The sequence below is a fragment of the Heteronotia binoei genome, chromosome 1 (assembly GCF_032191835.1).
Source record: "Heteronotia binoei isolate CCM8104 ecotype False Entrance Well chromosome 1, APGP_CSIRO_Hbin_v1, whole genome shotgun sequence".
Taxonomy (NCBI): Eukaryota; Metazoa; Chordata; class Lepidosauria; order Squamata; family Gekkonidae; genus Heteronotia; species Heteronotia binoei.
This window is the reverse complement of record NC_083223.1, coordinates 98,964,860-98,978,556: the sequence shown is the minus strand read 5'-3', so window position 1 is coordinate 98,978,556 and position 13,697 is coordinate 98,964,860.

Genomic DNA, 13,697 nt, shown 5'->3' with positions numbered 1-13,697 from the left:
GCATACATCCAAGAGTTCTGAAAGAACTCAAAGTTGAACTTGTGGATCTCCTGACAAAAATATGTAATCTTTCATTGAAATCTGCCTCTGTTCCTGAGGACTGGAAGGTAGCAAATGTCACCCCCATCTTTAAAAAGGGTTCCAGAAGAGATCTGGGAAATTACAGGCCAGTCAGTCTGACTTCAATACCAGGAAAGTTGGTAGAAACCATTATCAAGGACAGAATGAGTAGGCACACTGATGAACACGGGTTATTGAGGAAGACTCAGCATGGGTTCTGTAAGGGAAGATCTTGCCTCACTAACCTGTTACATTTCTTTGAGGGGGTGGACAAACATGTGGACAAAGGAGACCCAATCGATGTTGTTTACCTTGACTTCCAGAAAGCTTTTGATAAAGTTTCTCATCAAAGGCTCCTTAGTAAGCTCGAGAGTCATGGAGTAAAAGGACAGGTCCTCTTGTGGATCAAAAACTGGCTAATTAATAGGAAGCAGAGAGTGAGTATAAATGGGCAGGCTTCGCAGTGGAGGATGGTAAGCAGTGGGGTGCCGCAGGGCTCAGTACTGGGTCCCATGCTCTTTAACTTGTTCATAAATGATTTAGAGTTGGGAGTAAGCAGTGAAGTGGCCAAGTTTGCAGATGACACTAAATTGTTCAGGGTGGTGAGAACCAGAGAGGATTGTGTGGCACTCCAAAGGGATCTGTTGAGGCTGGGTGATTGGGCATCAATGTGGCAGGTAAGGTTCAATGTGGCCAAGTGCAAAGTAATGCACATTGGGGCCAAAAATCCCAGTTACAAATACAAGTTGATGGGGTGTGAACTGGCAGAGACTGACCAAGAGAGAGATCTTGGGTTCGTGGTAGATAACTCACTGAAAATGTCAAGACAGTGTGCTATTGCAATAAAAAAGTGTGCTGTGCAATAAAATATAGCATACTGGGAATTATTAGGAAGGGACTTGAAAACAAATCAGCCAGTATTTATGCCCCTGTATAAATCAATGGTGCAGTCTCATTTGGAATACTGTGTACAATTCTGGTCACCGCACCTCAAAAAGGATATTATAGCATTGGGAAAAGTCCAGAAAAGGGCAACTAGAATGATTAAAGGGTTGGAACACTTTCCCTATGAAGAAAGGTTAAAATGCTTGGGGCTCTTTAGCTTGGAGAACCGTCGACTGCGGGGTGACATGATAGAGGTTTACATGGGATGGAGAAAGTAGAGAAAGAAGTACTTTTCTCCCTTTCTCACAATACAAGAACTCATGGGTATTCGATGAAATTGCTGAGCAGTCAGGTTAAAACGGATAAAAAGAAGTACTTCTTCACCCAAAGGGTGATTAACATGTGGAATTCACTGCCACAGGAGGTGGTGGCGGCTACAAGCTTAGCCAGCTTCAAGAGGGGGTTAGATAAAAATATGGAGCAGAGGTCCATCAGTGGCTATTAGCCACAGTGTGCGTATGTATATATATATATATATATGTATATGTATATGTGTGTATGTGTGTGTGTGTATATTTGTGTGTGTATTGGCCACTGTATGACACAGAGTGCTGAACTGGATGGGCCATTGGCCTGATCCAACATGGCTTCTCTTATGTTCCCCAGGGAGACTTGTCTGTCTTCCTCTGTTGCCATCTTCCACCAGCCAATTAAAACTTTTTTTTCACTTGACATTCTCTCAGTGATTTCTTCTTCCTAACCAGTCTTTTAATTGCTGTATTAATATCTTGCATATACTTTGACTTTAGTTTTAATTGTTTTAATGATGTGTGTGTTGAGGAGGTTGATTTTAATGGTTTAAAAATGTGATTTTATTCTCCCTCCCCATGTTATTATTTTTTATATTTTTTTACAAATAAAGACAGACTTATAACATTGCTACATCTGTGTCTCTTCTTTGTCCAGTAACATATTCTCCCATCATTTGTCAAACAGGTAAAGTACACATGAAGGTTATAATATAAAACATCTCTCCAATACAAGTCAAGATAGTATAATAGTTTGATATATTTCACATTTGTTGACTGAGTCAATATACCAGGGGTCAATGTCAATTTTGCCCAAAACTGGGTATCATTTAGCATAGAATTTCCCAATTGCTTTAACAGGATCGTGGGCAACTATGTCAGCGGTAATTTTCTCTAATGTAATGTATTCCCATATCTTGCGCATCCAGCTGTCTACACTCAAGGGACCAGTGGACTTCCAATTCAGTGCTATGACGGATTTAGCCGCTGTTATAAGTGAAATAAGTAGGGAGGTTTTGGACTCTGATGCCTTGACTGATTGCCAGTTATTTAAAAGAATAACCTCTGGCAGCCTATGAATCTTTATACCTGTAATTTTTTCAACTAGGGGCAGGATCTTGTTCCAAAAGGTTTGGGTGACCGGGCAGTCCCACCAACAGTGAGTGGAGGAAGCGACAGTTCCACATTGTCGCCAACAGAGTGGAGAATACAGCGAATTAATATGGGCTAGTTGGCCTGGTGTGCGGTACCATTGTGCCATTACTTTATAGTTTTGTTGCAGGATATTGATTGAATTCATTTGAAAGGCTGCTGTTTCCCAAATGGAGTCCCACTGAGAACTAGTTAAGGAGATTTTGTTTTCCTGCTGCCAATGTGCACAATATGAGGGCAAATTCTTGCAGGCTTTGTGTATTAATATGTTGTAAATTTGAGAAATAAGGCCTTTAAGTTTAGGGCAGGATCTGGAAAAGAGACTTTCAAATTCTGTCTGGGGGCGAGAGGTGACTTCTCAACCTGAGGGACTATTCAAAAAGTGGCTCAACTGCAAGTATTCAAACCATGGAATTTTGGTCATTGTTTTCTCTTCTAGTTGAGCTTTAGTTAATAACTTTTTCCTTGAAAAAAGTTGGAAGATGAATGTAACTGATGCCTTTTTCCAAATAGAAAATGACGCAGAGTGTTGTGCCGGGGGAAACCATGGTTGTCCTGTAAACGAAGTTATATAAGACAAATCAGGGGCCAGGTCTCTACGAACCTGTTCCCAGACTGCAAGTAAGGCTTGCATGAATGGATTGATGAGTTGCCAAACTGGTCTTTCCTTTTTCTTGAGCCAAATAAATTCAGAGTAGCGAAAAGGTGTTATGTGCGTCTCCTCAATGTGTACCCATGGCGGGTTTGGGTGAAAATATAATATTTTGGCCAGAGAGTCCAGTACAGAGGCCCTATAATATAGGCTGAGATCCGGGAGTGCCAGCCCTCCTTTGATTTTTGGCCTCTTTATGTTGTCGAAACTGACCCTATAGGATTTGTAGCTCCAAATGAAGCTGTTTAGAAGTGCTTGCCATTTGCATAACATAAATTGAGGAACAGCACAAAATAAGTAAAGAAATTTCGGGAAAATAAAAGACTTAATAATGCTTATGCACTCTATCAATGATAGAACTAAGGAGTTCCAAGACTGGAGGGTCAGCTTGATTTGGTGGTATTTTGCGGTAAAATTGGCCTTAATCAAGTCTTTCAGGTGTAAGGGGATGGAGACCCCTAGGTAGGACCAGTGTTTAGTAACCCAGAGATATGAATACTTGTCTTGTAATAATCGTTGTGTTTCTGAAGATATATTGATGGGATAAATCAAGGACTTGGTAAGATTAAAAGACAGACCTGAAATCTGATGGAATTCAGTAAAAAGTGGACTTAAGGCTTGCAGTGCCACACATGGGTCTTGCAGAAAAAGGACCATGTCATTCACAAATAAGCTTACTTTGTATTCCATGCGCGCTATTTGAAAACCAGGGATTGAAGCCAATTGTCTGACCCAGTTTGCCAATGGTTCAATGGCGGTGGCAAAAAGTAAAGGGGAAAGGGGACATCCTTGATGTGTTCCTCTAGAAAGAACAAAATCTGGGGTTGAGACTCCATTAATATTGAGCAGGGGTTTTGGTTGAGAGTATAAGGCCTCTATAGTGGAAAGGAATTTTGGGCCAAACCCCATTGACTGCAGGACTGCTATTAAATATTTGGGTTCGACTCTATTGAATGCCTTTTCCACATCCAAGGCTAAGACACAAGATTCATAGAGTTGGCATTTGCCATATTAAATGAGGTTAAGGACCTCCCGAGTATTGTCCGTTATTTGTCTCTGGGGAATGAACCCTGTCTGGTTTTCATGTATATATTGACCAAGTCAGAATGGAGGTGAAAAGTTTATAATTCTAGCCAGAATGGAGGTGAAAAGTTTATAATTCTTGTTGAGGAGTGAAATGGGTCTAAAAGATTTCGGGTCTAGTAAATCTCTGTCTTTTTTGGGAATAAGAACGATTTTGGCCGAGGTCCAACTTTCTGGGAGGGTACCAGAGTCCAGAATGTGATTACAAAGCTCTGTGAAGTGGGGAAGAATACTGCCCATGAACTTTTTAATAGAAATCTGACGGAAAGCCATCGTGGCCTGGGGATTTATTAATTTTTGCATCCTTAATGGCTGCCCGTACCTCTAGGGGTGTAATTGGGGAATCAACCAGTGTCCTGTGTATGTGTGCTATTTTAGGGACAATATTGGGCTGATTAAGGAACTTATGGATTGATGATAGATTCGGATTGTTGGAGGCATATAGCATTTGGTAAAAGTCCTGGAAAACTTGGTGGATTTTAGCTGGCGATAAGCGGACTTTCCCCAAGGGATCTCTAATCAAATGGATCTGCCTGTCTGCAATTTCTGTGCGTAGTTTCCACGAAGGGAGTTTTAAAGACCTAGGATGGCTATACCAGTATTTCTGCTCGGTGAAAATAAGATGTTTTTTTTAATATTGTTAGATTCAAGTAATTTTAATTTTTTGCATTTGATTAATAGTTTGCTATATGTTTTGGCGGAACCTGTGAGTTTGTGAGACTCCGCTAATTTGCGAATTGTGTCTAGAAGGGCTGATCTGGCCTGCTGCTTTCTTTTTTTGTATGCTGAGCTCAGAGAAATACATTTTCCCCTGAGCACCGCTTTGAATGTGTCCCATACTGTTGGTTTTGCTACTCCACAGTCTGAGTTATGCTCAAAATAAGTTTTGATTTTCTGCTCTCTCTCTATGCAAGTGCCAGAGTCCAGTAAAAGTGATTTGTTGAAAGATCATGACTGGGTGGATTGCTCTTGTGGCGAAGTTTTAATGGTACATTCCACCCAGGCATGGTCTGACAGCATTCGAAGGCCTATGTCCAAATGGCAAATTTGATGAATCAAAGGTTTAGAAACCAAAAAAAAAAAAAAAATTCAAGTATAAATGTTGAACCAAGGAGAGAAATACGTATAATCACATATTCCTTCGTGAAGTATACGCCAAATATCACAGAGCTGATATTGCTGCACAACGGAGTGCAATGGAGTTAAGGAGTCTTTGGGTGTCCTCTTGTGAGGATGAGATCAGTCCCAGGTGTTATCCATTATAAAATTGAAGTCCCCTGTTACCACCACCTGTCCCTCTTGGAATAATGATAGTTTTGCCACAACATCCTGCAGAAACTGGAGCTGACCATTGTTAGAGGAATAGAGGCTTACCAACGTAAAAAGAGTGTCATCCAAACATCCCTTTACAACTATGTATCGCCCAAGAGGATCCACCTCTTGAGCTACAAATGTGAAACGGACCCTATTGGAAATTAAAATAGCAACCCCACGAGATTTAGAAGTGCCTACCGCCTGATACTGAAAAGAAAAACAGTTAGTTCGAAATACGGGTTGGTTTACATTTTTTAGGTGAGTCTCCTGTAAAAAAAACAGGTCAGGTTGAAGTTTCATTAGCGCAGATTGAAGCTGTTTTTTTCTTAACATTTTTTCTTAACGACAATTCAAAGAAATAAACCTATTGCCCCTAGTCATTTGTTCTATTGGGTTTTAAGAGTATAATATACAGGGACTTCCGGGGGAGGAAAATGTCGAGCTGAGCTGCTTCTCATAACGGGAGCAGGCTGGAACTTCTGTTCGGGGTAATGGAAGGCAAATTAATGCCTACTGCTTACTTTTCTCAGTTAGAGATTAGTCCAAGATATGCACAGGAAACTTTGAGGAGATTTACCTTGGCTAAAAGGGAGTCCCGGGGGGGGGGCTCATTTGAGGCTTTGAGGGGTCTCCGGGGAGAGTTGCATTTTTATCATCTGCAGAAGTTTTCAAAGTCATTTATTTGACATAAGCTCGACAGAATCCTAACCTTCTTGGACATTGCTAAACATCTAAAGTTATGCAAGACCGGTGGGAACTTGGATAATTGGAAGAGAAGGTACAGATTACTATTTTTCATTCCGAGACTATTTACAGCTTAATGGAATAAATTTAAAAGGTGGGAAATGAAAATCTAGAAAGTTTGGAAGAATAAGGGAGGAAGATCTGAAATTTGGACTTTGTAAATATAAAGGATAGTGCTAAAAAGTGGAAAGGAATTTATTGTTTGGTCTACTTGCGGTTTTGAAAAAAGAGCACCATCGTCACAGACCTGCAGCACATTCAAGCAATACAGGAAGTACGTCAAGTATCGTGAGATCTCCTTACCAGGGTGAATTGGTGGCAAGTAAAGCAGGAAGTAGTGGATGGAAAACCTACTCTAGGAATATAACACCATTGAGAAACATCAGTGGCCATTGCTTGGAGGTTAAAATTAAAATAAAGTTTTTAAAGTGTTTTTAAAAATTGTTGGAATTAATTGAGAAGAGGATAATAAGATAAATATTATTGGACATAATATTTGTGTGGACTTTAGACGTTTTTAAAAGGGGAAAGAAATTGTAAGGAGCAGTAAAAATTCGCGACCGCCATTTTGAAAGATTTAAAAACTTTCAAAATAAATATCTTGACTTTGGGAGCTCTGAGGACGGTGAAATTAGGCTTGTTATAAAAGGCAAGTCCTAATCTTTTGAATCTGATAGTTGAAGTTGAAATTGGTGAGGTCCAAATTTTCGCTGTTTTTTTAAATATCAGAACACAAGCAACCCTGTACTAGGGCTACATCATTGGAAAAAATGCAGGACCAATTAGAGGCAATGGAGGCCAGAATGATGAGAGGTATGAGAGAGATGATAACTGAATCAAAAAAAGAAATTATTGAAGAAATTAAAAAAGATCTCAGAAAGGAAACAGAGGAAACATCTAAGAAAGTGCAGGAGGTAGAAGATAGAATGAAAGTATATGATTCCACCTTGTTGAAAATGCAAGAAAAAGTGACAATCCATGACTGCAAATTGATAGAGACTCAGATACGTCTGAGAGGAGTACCTGAAAAGGAAAATGGTGATCTAAAAGACTATATAATAAAAATAATTGCAGAATTTTTAGAGGAAGATCCTGAAGAGACTAAAAACATGTATGACTATATGTACAGAGTGAATTCACTTTATGCCAAGAAAAATAACTTACCAAGAGATGTGGTCATAAGATTTATGACAAAGGAAATGGTGGGAAGGATCATGAATAAAAATTTTGAAAAGACATTGCCTGTGGGAGGCAGCAGAGTAAGAATCATGAAGGAGTTGCCAAGGCAAGTGATAAATGATAGAAGAAAATATAAAAAATGACAGAAAAATTAAGAGACAATGGAATAAGGTTCAGATGGATAATACCTGAAGGTTTGAATTTTGAACTTCAGAGGAAAAGAATTACAATTACAAATGTACAGGAAATAAAGAATTTGCACCATGATGGATTACAAATTATTGTCTTGGAATGTAAATGGACTAAATTCACCACAAAAAAGGGCAGCATTTCATTGGATTAAGAAACAAAATTGTAATATAATTTGCTTAGAAGAAGTTCATATTAAACAAAAGGATTATAAATTTTTATGGAATAAACAATTGGGAGTAGAATTTTTTTCATTGGCTGAACAGAAGAAAAGGGGAGTGATTTTTTATATTAAACAAGAATTGGAGCCAAAATTAGTGTTTAAGGATAAAGAGGGAAGATTTGTAGCAGTAGAAACAATATTAAATGGAAAGAAAATGTTGTTATTGGGACTGTATGCGCCTAATGGTGCAAAGGATGCTTTTTTTAAAAGACATTATACAACAGCTTGATGAACTGACCTATGACCAAGTTTTGATAATGGGAGATTTTAATGGAACAGTTAAGAACTCATTGGACAGATCTGGAGGGAAAAAAATAATAGTAAAGAAGGAAAATTGCCAAAGTCTTTTTTTGAATTGGTTAAACAAGAAAATCTGGAAGATATATGGAGGAAATTTAACCCTGAAGTTCGGGACTATACTTTTTTTTCAGCAAGACATAAAACTTTTTCTAGAATTGACATGTTGTGGGGAACTAAAGATTTAGGTCTTATAATAAGGAAGATAGAGATTTTACCTAAGATTGGGGCTGATCATAACCCAATAATGTGGATTACAAAACTGTCCAAGAAGATGAGAAGATGGAGATTGAATGAAGATGGAAGAGTTGCTACAGAATAAAGAAACAGTGACATACTTAGAAAATGAAAGTAAAGCTTTTTTTCAAATGAATGACAAAGAGGACATAGATTTCCAGACGGTCTGGGATGCTTATAAAGCAGTAATGAGAGGAATGTTGATTACTTTGAATAATAAGGACAAGAGAGTAAAAGAGAAACAGATGTTGGACATTCAAAATGAAATAAAGAAAAAAGAAGGGGAGTTGAGAAAAAGGCCAGGGAAAAAAGAAAATTATAAGGAAAATTACAATATTACAAACTCAAATGAGACATTTGTTAAATAAAGAAGTGGAATGGAGTTTGAAAAGATTGCAGCAGAAAACCTTTGAGGGAGCAAATAAACCGGGAAAGTATTTGGCTTGGCAATTGAAAAAAAAGAGGGAAAATAAAACTATTAATAAAATTGTGGTAGATGGAAGAGAAGTGGTTACCCAAGAGGGAATAAAAAGAAATTTTTTTAAGTATTATGCCAAATTATTTAAAGGTGTTAAAATAAAGAATGAGAAGATGGATGAATATTTACAAAAGAAAAAAAAAGAGCCCTTAACTGAAAATATGTGAAAAGTTTTGAATGATCCAATTGAAAGAATAGAAATTGAAGCAGCAATCAACGCAATGAAAAATGGAAGAGCACCTGAGCCAGATGGATATACAGCTAATTTTTTTAAAACTTTCAAAGAGGAATTAATACCAAAGTTGCAGAAGTTGATGAATACGATAAGAATAAAAGGGAAAATACCAAACACATGGAAGGAAGCTGTTATTTCATTTATACCTAAGGAAGATAGAGATGTCACGAATGTAAAAAATTATAGACCAATTTCTTTATTAAATAATGACTATAAAATATATACAAGAATCTTGGCAGAACGGCTTAAACAACATTTGATAAACTTTATAAAGGAAGATCAAGCAGGTTTTCTTCCAAAAGGCAAATAAGAGACAATATTAGAACTGTTGTAAATATTGTAGAATATTATGAAAGACATCCAGAAAAAGAAGTTGCATTATTCTTTGCAGATGCAGACAAAGCATTTGACAATTTAAACTGGGACTTTATATTTGCGGTAATGGAAAAAATGGAGCTTGGAGAAAGCTTTATAAGAATGATAAAAGCAATATATTCTGAACAAAGCGCAAGGTTATGCATAAATGCAGATCTTACAGAAGATATGAAAATCAGCAAAGGTACTAGACAAGGTTGTCCGCTTTCACCATTGTTGTTTATAATGACTCTTGAAATATTATTGATGCAGATACAAGAAGAAAAAGATATAGAAGGATTAAGAATAAAAGGATTCACTTACAAATATAGAGCTTTCGCTGATGATATAATGTTTATAAATGAAAACCCCATACAAGTTACACCTCTGTAGTTAGCTAAAATACAAGAATATGGGGAGTTGGTGGGACTTTGTATTAATAGAGAAAAATCAAAAATTCTGTGTAAAAATATGCAGATAAATAAACAACAAGAATTGCAGAAGCTAACGGGCTGCAAAGTCACCTCCAAGGTAAAATATCTAGGGGTGGAGATAACAATGAAGAATATTGAAGAATATTGATCTGTTCAAAAATAATTATGGGAAGTTATGGTGTAAAATGGATGAAGACATGCTAAAATGGAACAAGCTTAATTTGTCATTGTTGGGTAGAATAGCTGCAATTAAAATGAATATTCTACCAAGAATAATGTATTTGTTTCAAACTATTACTATTGTGAAGGATAGAAAACAATTTGATAAGTGGCGAAGAAAAATTTCAGAATTTGTGTGGGCTGGGAAGAAACCAAGGATTAAAATGAAAATTTTGACAGATGCAAACGAGAGAGGTGGATTTCAATTACCGAATTTAAGATTATATCAAGAAGCAGTTTGCTTAGTGTGGATAAAAGAATAGATAACATTGTTAAACAGAAAACTTTTAGTGTTGGAAGGTCACGGAAATAAATTTGGCTGGCATGCATATTTGTATTATGGAAAAAAGAAGATGGATGGTTTTTTCTCTCACCATTAGATAAGAAATAATTTGTTAACTACATGGATGAAATATAAGAAGTATGGAGATGAGAGAAGACTGTTATGGATAGTACCGGCGGAAGTAATAAAAATAACAGCTGAAATAGGGGAAGAAAAGTGGTTATCATATAGTCAACTGTTAAAAATACAAAGTGCCAAAATAGAAGTGAAAACTGCTGAAGAGTTGAATAATAAATATGATTGGTTTCAAATGCAACAAATAAAGAGCTTGGTGGAGAATGATATTAAAACTGAAGGAATAAGGAAGGAGCAAACAGAAATGGAAAAAGTTCTGCTTGGAGACAATGATAAATTAATTTAAAAGTATATAAACTACTTCTACAATGGTCTAAAGAAGATGAAGTAGTGAAATCTCAAATGATTAAATGGGCAATTAATGTGAATAAAGAAATACAGATGGAAACTTGGGAATATTTGTGGAAGAACTCTATGAAACTCTCAACATGTCAGAATATTAAAGAAAATTGTTTTAAAATGATGTACAGATGGTTTATAACTCCTAAAAAATTGGCAAAGATGAATAACAAGATGCTAGACAGATGTTGGAAATGTAAAAAGCATGACGGTTCTTTCTACCATATGTGGTGGACTTGTGAAAGAGCTAAAAAGTTTTGGCAGATGATTCAGCAAGAGATTTCTAAAATCTTGGGATATGAATTTAACAAAGTTGCAGAGACTTTTCTGTTAGGATTACAAATGGAAAAATTTCCAAAAGAAGATAGAACTTTAATCTGGTACTTGCTCTCAGCTGCTAGGACATCGTATGTGCAGTTGTGGAAGTAAGAAAAAATACCAGAGAAATGGGATTGGATTGTTAAAGTTATGACATGGAGTGAAATGGATAAGTTAACGAGAACTTTAAGAGACTATGATTTAGAAGTATTTAAGATTGAGTGGAAGAAGTTCAGAAGATATGTAGAAAAAGAATGGAAAGTAAAAGGACATTGGACAATCTTTGATAATAATTAAGTACAAGTGGGGGGAGGATACGAATTTTGGTTCTTATTAATTAGGGGTACCTTTTATAATGATGTTTTGAATTTAGTACATCGGCAGGGGTCAAGTAGGGGTAGGTAGTAGGTAGAAAGGGAGGGGTAGGTAGAAAGTAATATATGGAAGAAAGTAGTTATTAATGATATAAGAAATTAAATATATTGCCATATATTACTAATAAAATTGTTGGAAACTCAAGAGTATAATATACAGGGAATCACCATATAGAATGCTTGGGCACCTGCCTGCAGGCTCGTCTTTAGGCAGGGCACCGTAGTTTTCAGATAGCTTAGGCGTGACATGCAATTTACAGGAGATCACCATATAGAAAGCTTGGGGTGCAGGCCACCGGTCTGTACGGGGGAAAACCATATATAGAGCTTGGGGGGTGGCAGCCCCTTTAGCTTGAAGAATGCCATGCATCCAACGAGAGGGAGTGCCAGCCCCTTAGTACAGGAGAGAACCACATGAGAAACCTGCTCTAATTCAGGAGAAGAGGAGGAGTATAATCGGAAGACTGCCGACTTCCAAGAGATCCTGTATTGGCAGAAATGAACTGACTGCAGCCCCTGTAATGAATACCATGCTATAACCATTAGTAACCTCCAACGATTAACCATCACTACTTGGAGAGCAAGTAGAAAATTTACAGTAGGGAGAGTACCTGTTACCATAACGAAATTCCCCAAATTTTGGGCAGCCCAGGAAATCTGGACTTACCCTTCGCTCTTCCAACCATCATGTTGAGATAAGGAGTGGTCCCTAGCCGGGAGGAATGTGCAATTTGCGTGGATCAGAGAGGGAACAGCTCTTTCAGGCGTCCACCTGATTTTATTCTTTATACTTAAAATTGTTCACTGCCTTGGTGGCCCTTATAAGGGCAAAAAAGTGGGATATAAATTTTGTAAACAAAATAAATAACTAAACCTGAACTCTGTTCCCGCAGATGTCTCACATGTGCAATGTTCCCAAGGTCTGTATCCTTGATGTCAGGCCTGGTTTCCATATGCAAAAAACAGAGATGAGAGAATCCTGAGGTGGTAGAATGGATGTAGAAGAGTGAGGTGTGAGGGGGAAATGCTATTTTTAAACATCTCCCCCTTTAAAGATTCAAGTAAAAGCTTTGTACAACAGGGAGAGAAGTTCTAGTCCAGCCCACTGCTTGTTGTGTCTGCCTTTCAATTGCATGGAATTTTCAGCTAGGCAGATTTTTAAAATGCAATTCTTCATTTGTATTTTGAAGGGGTTCCATTTATTTTACTATTCAGGGATATACTACTACTATTAATTTATTTACTTCATTTATACTCTACCTTTCTCCCCTATAAGGACCCAAAGCAGCTTACATTACTCTTCTATTATGCAGCTCTCAAGTATACCTCCTGTTATTCATATCTCGAGCTTCCCTGTGGTGTCTGTGCACATGGGTTGTGTGTGTGTGTGGAGGGGGGAAGGGTAGCAAAATCATTCACCATGTTTAATTTTTAGTCCTTTTCCCACTATCAACGTGTGTTTATTTAATCTCCCTGTAATAGCTTTGTAGGGTTGCTAACAACCATGGCTTAATTGTGCAGGAATGCACAGGGATGCAGTTTTTGCTAGCTTGGTGTCTGGGATGTGGCCTAATATGCAAATGAGTTCCCACTGGGCTTTTTCTAGAAAGAAGCCCCGTGCAAAACAATGGTGACATCAGGGGGTGTGGCCTAATATGCAAATGAGTTCCTGCTGGGCTTTTTCTACAAAAGAAGAGCCCTGCTAACAACAGCACACCAGTTTGAGTTATCAACCCCCAGATGAGGCTTCCAGTTCTCCCAGAGCTGTGGATTATCTCCATATGTGGATGTCAGGTCCCTTTGAAGAAATGGCAGCTTCAGAGGGCAGACACAATGGTACTGAGCCTCCTCTGCCCTGAATGCCACCAGGCACTTCCACCAAATCTCTTGGAATTTCCCAAGCCAGAGTTGGCAACCCTGCTTAAGATCTGCTTCCAAACCCTGCTCTCTATGCCTCTTCCTCCAGAAATGAATCAGATAGCAACCAGAGACAGAGCTTTTCCGGTGGTGGCACCTCACCCCTGGAATGGTTTCTCCCTTGAGACTCACTTGGTACCTACACTTTTTTAGGCACCAGACCAAATATTTCTTTTAATTCAGGCTTTTAATTGAGGGGTTTCATCTTTTTGTAGTTGTTTTCATGGTCAGCTTCTAGTCTAATAATTTATATTGGTTAATGCTTTCTGTTGATTTCAGGCAAGTTCC